The 7,516-nt window shown below is 41.3% G+C and overlaps 1 protein-coding gene across 1 annotated transcript in view; it reads right to left on the bottom strand.

Annotated features, from left to right (window-relative positions):
- The window catches only part of KCNK12 (potassium two pore domain channel subfamily K member 12), a 108,875-nt gene extending 101,687 nt beyond the window's left edge, over window positions 1-7,188 (bottom strand). The window contains exon 1 of the transcript XR_016463906.1: window positions 7,099-7,188. The gene's annotated coding sequence lies outside the window, so the exon portion shown is untranslated. The remainder of the gene's footprint in view (window positions 1-7,098) is intronic.
- Window positions 7,189-7,516: the final 328 nt, after the last annotated feature.

Here is a 7,516-nt window from a genome sequence, read left to right as displayed (position 1 = left end):
TTTGTTTCTGTTTGTGAAATTCACAATACATGATACTTTCTGTGAAATCCCAGTTTCCAAATCCCCAGCATTACATGGGAATTTAAGCTTTTACTTGAAAGGAAGGCAGATTCTTAGCTTTCATATTTCTAGAGAAACATTTGAAAGTTGAACCACTAGGAGCTACAAAAATTACCAGACAAGCTTAAAAGTTCATTACATTACATTTTAAATCTGTGTTATTTTTTGATGCCTGAGGCTGGCAATATAGCACAAATCTTATCCTGCTGTCAGCTCACAGATTTTACTTAAATTAGATACTAAAGGAGTTCAGTAGTTCTCACAAAAAAATCATGGGGCCATCTGTCTCCATGAGTTTCTTCTAAAATTATGAATTCTTGTGCTGCCCAGCTGTAATTGGCTGAGAGGTAAGTAAGGCACCATGTGAGGGAAGACGGAAAAGATGGCGAACATAAACTTTTCCCAAAGTGTTAACAAAGCATAATTAAGATATTTAGTCATTTTTCCAATAGAAGAGCATTTCAAAGTAATGAAGTACATTTTCCATTAACAGAGAAATAAATGTACTTAAAAAGCGCACCAACCAGATAAGCTGGTTTAACTATGAAGCAGGGCATTCTTTGAGATCCTCTGTTAAGATTTAAGGAAGAATGTGGGAGGAAGAAGCAGATGCTTCAAGACAAGTGAAAATCATTTAGGTGTACTTCTATTAGCACAAAAGCTGCACTGTATGACTAGTCTGAATATAGGATATTCAAGATATATGGTAATAGACAAGTCAAACAATGACTTCATGTAGCATTCTTCTTTGTTTTCTGGCTCAGAACTTGCTTCCTGTTTCATGTCGGGTATACACATATCAAATATATCATGACTGTGAAGACGAAAGGGACCTGGGGGTGTTAGTTGATGCTCAGCTGAACATGAGTTGACAGTGTGCCCAGGTGGCCAAGAGGGCCAATGGCATCCTGGCCTGCATTAGAAATAGTCTGGCAAGCAGGAGCAGGGAGGTGATCATCCCCCTGTACTCAGCACTAGTGAGGCTGCACCTTGAGTACTGTGTCCAGTGTTGGGCCCCTCACTACAAGAAAGACATTGAGGCCCTGGAACATGTCCAGAGAAGGGTAACAAAACTGGTGAGGGGTCTGGAGCACAAATCTTATGAGGAGTGGCTGAGGGAGCTGGGATTATTTAGTCTGGAGAAGAGGAGGCTCAAAGGAAACCTCATTGCACTCTACAACCTCCTGAAGGGAGGCTGTGATGAGGAGGGGTTTGGCCTCTTCTCCCAGGCAACAAACAGGACCCGAGGAAATGGCTGCAAGTTGTACCAGAGGAGGTTTAGGTTAGACATAAAGAAAAACTTCTCTCAGAGAGTGGTCAGGCACTGGAATGGCTGCCCAGGGAGGTGGTGGAGTCGCCATCCCTGGCAGTGTTCATCTGGATGAGAAGCTGCAAGATATGGTTTAGTGCTTGTGGTAGCAGTGGTAATGGGAGGGCGGTTGGACTAGATGATCTTGAAGGTTGTTTCCAACCTTGTGGTTCCATGACTCTATGATTCTATGAAAGAACCTCCTCTCCCTCCTATAAATTGGACCGAGAGAGTTGGTTGTGCCAAAAGAACCTTAGGTACATTTCTTTTGAATTCTCTGTAGAGAAACAGAGAAGAAAATGCTGCAGTGATAATAAAAATGAAACTTCAGCTAATGGGTCAGTGGGGCTGTATCAGGTCCCGCTGCAATAATCAGTGCAGTACTACACAGTTCCATGGTAAAACAATTGGCATAGGTTAACAACTGAACTGCTGGTGGTTAAGGAAAGGGTGGAGAAGGACATCTTTAGACAGTAGCTTTTTTTTAGATATATCTTATGGGTTTTTTAAACTGAAACGGAAACTCACTCAAGAAAGGAAATAATTTATAGAGCCTGATCTGTAGAAGGAATCAGAGTATTTGGCAACATCTCTAATTTGTGAAGATGTGCCATCGTCCTTACATGGAATGTATTTAGTTCTAAATCCCTGAGATCTCCAAGGTGCAGATGCCAGCTGCACAAACGCACTTAAGCATTCTGTACTGCAGGCAAATTGCCCATGGGGTCTCTATCTCTCTTTGCCCAACTGGTTCCTCAGCTTGCTTAACTGCTGCACTGTATCATAAATAGCAAGTCATCCAGATATATCCAATGTATTTTTAATTTTCTTTAACAACTACTATGGAAGACTACTAAATTGACTGCAGGTTATAAAAAACAAACTGTATAGCAAATCAATTATATTAACTGATTTCAATGGTAACTATTCGGAACCCATCAGAACACTTGTATCAGTCATTATTTGATGGTTTGATTGTATTTCACATTAACTTTAAAGCAGTATCAAGAAATAATGAACTGGAAAGCAAATGCAATAGTATTTGTCTTCAGGCTTTGCTGCTGACTTCTTTCAGTTGTGAAAAGTGGGACGGGCACAAGGACTGATTGATAACACCTTACAGCATAACACTGCCCTTACATTAGTTTTGAACAGCAGCTGGGTAGAGAATATCATATAGCACTTTGCATGGCTTTCTTCTTAAAGAGAAGGAGAAGGAAAATGGCAGAAAATGGAGCTTTTAGTGAGGAGTGGATATACCTGCAGGGAAAAAGAAGGTCCCCAGGAAAAGGAAAGAATGGGGAAACCTTGTGTCTGCAGCATGCTTAGAGAGGTATGGCACATATGGCCAAAAAAAAGAGAGAGGCCTTGAGTTTGTGAAGGATGGCAAAAATTATACGGAGAGGAACAAAGGATGTGATATGGTACAGGAAGGAGAACAGCATGGCACAGTCAGCCTGGGGACGAGCTAGGTGAGAGTCCTGCCAAGTCCATCAAGAGAGAGCTTGATTCCTGTGTTTCCACAGGTTTATACCCAACCACACATACCCAGGAGTGATCCCTGCTCTACCTTGCACCAAGCATGAGTTTTTTATTTCCTCATAAAGCTGGAGGAAAAAAATATATACATTCATTCAGAAAAGTTCATAGTTAACAACATCTCACTAAGTAAAACAGTTATCAGATGAGGTCTGAGTGGGAACAGGTCCAGCATGGACAGGGCTCAGAGGCTGCAGTGCTCATCCAGTGTGAAACACAAAGCATGCGTCACTTCAGAACAGTTCTCAGCCCATGTCACCTCATCCTTGTCCCAATCTGCACCTCCTGACATTCAACAAAGAAACAACTTTTGGACGGCATTCTCCAGATATACTGCCAATGTTACTTGGCAGGAGATTAGCTCCCCATCAGGAACAAAGTTATAGATGTAAGAAGGAAATAAAGAAATCTTTCTCCCCTCACTCCATCTCCCCTCCTGTATTTTAATTAGAGGAACCAATTTTCCTTTGGCTCACCAAATGGCACCTGGCAGGGATGCAGAATTGAAGCATTTAATTCTCCAGGCAGTGACTGCACTTACCAGGCTGCTTTCCCATGGCCTCTCTCACCCATCATCAGTGCCAACAAATGACTTCTCTGAACTAAGGCCGTGTCAAGCAAATACACAGCCTTTCTTTAGTAACACCTGTTTGCTAGTTCAGTGCTGGGAAAAAAAAAAATGGAACTTGCTTAAACCTATCCATCTAGCTTAAATTTATATGTCCTGCCTCGGCACTTCTGGATATCTCATGTTGCTTAATTGACAGATCACTGTCATGATCTGTCTTTGCAAATCTTTAAATCAAAACTGTTTTCTACCAGAGACTGTCTGATTTAAACAGCGACTGATTCAGGGAAATCCAATGCCCTATGCTACACAGATTAGTCTGTTAGATTGCAAAGCCTTGGTTTGTTTTGTTTTAAGTTTATGACTTATTTTTTCTTTGTAACTTGAAGTTATTAAACTATATAATCAAAAACCCTTATGCGTTCATACTATTAATAGAAGCACAATAAAACAGAAGGCAGGAAGCAGGATAAGTGTGGGTGGCCACTCCACTTGTAAAAAGCAGAAGCATCTTGAATTTGAGGAAATAAGCAGATGACTGTTAGAGCTACAGGGAAGAAAGAATTCAATCATCTTCAGACATGGTCCTCTTTTTTTTTTTTTTTTTTGTGGAGGGGGTGGGGGCAGGAGGATGACATTCTACTACCATGCAGGGATCTGTAGTGTATCACATAAGAAAAAGGTCTGAATTGGAGATGCAGCCTGCAGTTTGTCCACATTTTTTAGTTGGTTTCATGGGTTACATTTATACTTTTCTTATGGCTTCTGAATGTTCTGGTAGCCGTACTGTATGTCATTCCAGCAGCTCTGCTCTACCTACACCTAAAGGAAGGTATAAAGGAAACATAACACCCTAAAATGTCATTTTTTCAGAAATTTTAGTTTCATCTGTTTTTACTGCCACTTTGTCATTAAAGGAAAATAGTGCAAAGGTTTAAGTCACCGTGTAATCAGACACCCTAAATAAACATACATACATGGCTGCTAAGTTCTTCTAAAACTGGTACAAGGAAGATACACATCTTCAGATGCAAAAAGCATGACGAGAGAAAAAAAAAACTCTTCTTTACGAAAATAAAGGTGGTTTTTCAACCCAAGCACAGATCAATAAGCTACTGAATAAGCAGCAATATTTTCATATTCTTGCGTATCCTTTTGCGTATGCTGGATGATGAGGAGGAAACTGAGAAGTAGTAAACTGCACGGAGGAATAATACCTTTTAAGTATTTTTACCTTTAATAATACCCTTTAAGCCTTTAGAGCCCTCTACTACATCAATTTTTCTCAGCTAAATTAGCATATTAGGGTATCTGATTCTTCCCATCCTACCAGATCAATTGTATTCTGATGTCAGAGAGACATCAGTACTCAAATATTTTGTCACGGTTGCACTTTTCTTAAACCTCAACCTTTCTGTGTTACCTGATTTACAGCTCATGTAATATACAGACTCGTGCTTGAATTCTCCTTTGGGAGTCATTTTTTTAGTAAGGTCAGCATTGTCTTCAGTCATGTCTTCATTAGCATGATTAAGCTACTTCTGTAAATGTTCCACCTTGCAACCTAACAGCTCATTATCATGAGATTGGCCTGGTACCCTTTGTCAACAAGGTAAGGCCCATAAAGCATTTAGCACCATGTTAAGGTTACTTCTGATCTTCTCATCAGTATAAAGGGAGTTCAAGTCAACCCCAGAGAAAGGGCACACATTAATCAAATGATGCACTGGGTTCTTTATCTACCTCCCATTAAGCTATTTGCATGCCGGTCATTTCATTTGCTGTTTGCCACAGGACCTGATCCACTCACTTGTTTGTTTTTTTTTTAAGTTACTGCTGGGTCACCCTGCTCTGCCCACTCCATTTGGATGCTTAATTCTGCATCCTTGTTGGTGAGGACCTGCTCTGTGCTGTCTGCACCCTTGCTCCTTTCCCTAAGCTTGATTTGCTCTTGGCTGTATCTGGCGACTCAGAACCGTGTGATACCTCAACTGAGAAGTCACTTTTCCTTTCTAACATGTTATTCAGCAAGAATATTAGAGATTGCAAACACTAAATAAACAAACAGCTATCGACCTCAATTTTATTTTGCTTTTCTGTTGTAATTCTTATTGTAGGTTTCCTTTGTGATTTACATTATTTCACTTTCCCAGAAAGACCTCAAAATCACCTGGTTAGCATCTTGCTTATTGCAGCAGTGAACAAAAGAGAAATTATGCAACTCTAGGGGGGAAGCCTAGTAAGTTTTCAGTAATGCCACTTACCTTTCAAAGCTTCCTATCAAAAAACTTTAAAGATTCATGTACTAATTATTCTAGATCCTACTCAAGACTGATGCAACAAATAAATATATACAAATTAGATATTATAGAAGTAGATATTTTACTAGAAGGAAACGGAAACAATATCATAAAGGCTCCCTCTGTGAGTGTTTATTTGAATGGCTCTACAGGTAGGTATGTGGATGGAGAAAGAGGTACCGGAAAACAGCAGGCTGAAGAGGAGGAAAATATGTTTTAAGTGGTAGCATGTGAAAGTCTCCCCTGTGCTCCTAAGCTCCACAGACAAGCAGTTCTGCTGAATCCACAAAATCTGAAAACTCTGAACACAAAGTCTGCTGAATCTGTCCCAGTCCACCAACATCAGCCATGGGTTGTATAATGCAGGCTACATCCAAGAAGTGTGCTAATTGCAAGACTACAAGATTATATCAAATTAATACACATGCATATGATGAAACAAAAGGCCTTGAGGGAGTTCCTGAACATCTACCTCAAATCCATGGGTGCTTCTGGTTTTAAGTCAACAGCTGGAGTTAAGTGTCCCAGCAGGGTGACTGCGAAATGTCTGTGAACTTTGTGAGGGAATTAGTGAATGCAGTGGGTAATTAGTTCCTTGCTATTAATACTAAGAGCTAAATACAAGATTTTCCAATAAATAGAATTTCAGTGTGTGGGTGACAGACCACTGGCACAGGTTGCCCAGAAAGGCTGTGGACATGGTCCCAGGCAACCTCCTCTTCCTAGCCCTGCTTGAGCAGGGGAATTCCAGAGGTCCCTTTCAAACTCATCCCCTCTCTGATTCTGTAATTCTAATGACTGTGGTCTCTTCTTAAGATCTCCACAGTTACGCCAAATCTAAATGCCAGCAAAGAGGCTGGGACTGACTCACGAGCTCCTGTCAGCCTAGAGATACACAGGAGCTACCAAAACGAATCGCAACAAGTCTTCCATGAGGCTCAGGAAACCAAACAGAGCGAACTCCTTCGGAAGGAACATGCCTTTAAAACATTTTGTTGGGCTTTTGAGACCTCTGGTGGCCAGATGGCTTCCTTGCATTTCTGATGGTTTTGCTACAGGTGTGGGAGGCGTGACCTCGTTCAGCCCTTCAGATCTCCCAAACAATAATTTTAGAGAAGGAAAAATCTAATCAAACAGACGTTTAGCGACACCGTGTTTTGTTTTGTTTTTCTCCTGAATTCATGCTGCTAAAAACATGAAAACATGTTCTTATTTTGTTCTGTACTGTTACAGACTAAGCACACCACTGTAACATGTAACATTGACTGCGTTCTAATGCATAAAAAATTTGCTTTTAAAGGAAGAAGAAGAGCTCCTGTTACCTCAGCAGCCATTTCTTTGCTCCTGCCTGGAAACCCACCGGGAAGGGCTGGCAGCTGTGCGAGCTTCTTCTGCTCCAGGCACATCTCTGAGACCTCCCCACTGCACTGCTGCTCTTCTCACAGCACAGCCTGGGACAAAGTGCTCCAAGGCAGGTGCACGGCTTCCCTTTCCCTGAGGGAATCTTTTTTTTTTTTTTTTTTTTTTTTTTTTTTTTTTTTTTTAGCTTACGGCCTCAAATTGTGCCTGGGGAGGGTCAGGTTGGACAGTAGGAAAACTTTTTCCACACGGAAGGCTGCGAAGCGTTGGCACGAGCTGCCCAGGGAGGCGGTGGGGTCACTGTCCTGGAGGTGCGTTAACAGATGAGTAGTGTGGTGCACCGAGACAAGATCTAGCTACGAGCTACCGAATTCGGGAACG

This window comes from Phasianus colchicus, chromosome 2 (assembly GCF_987193195.1).
Source record: "Phasianus colchicus chromosome 2, bPhaCol1.hap1.1, whole genome shotgun sequence".
Taxonomy (NCBI): domain Eukaryota; kingdom Metazoa; phylum Chordata; class Aves; order Galliformes; family Phasianidae; genus Phasianus; species Phasianus colchicus.
Note: the sequence above shows the minus strand (reverse complement) of the source record. Positions and strands in the feature narration are given on the sequence as shown.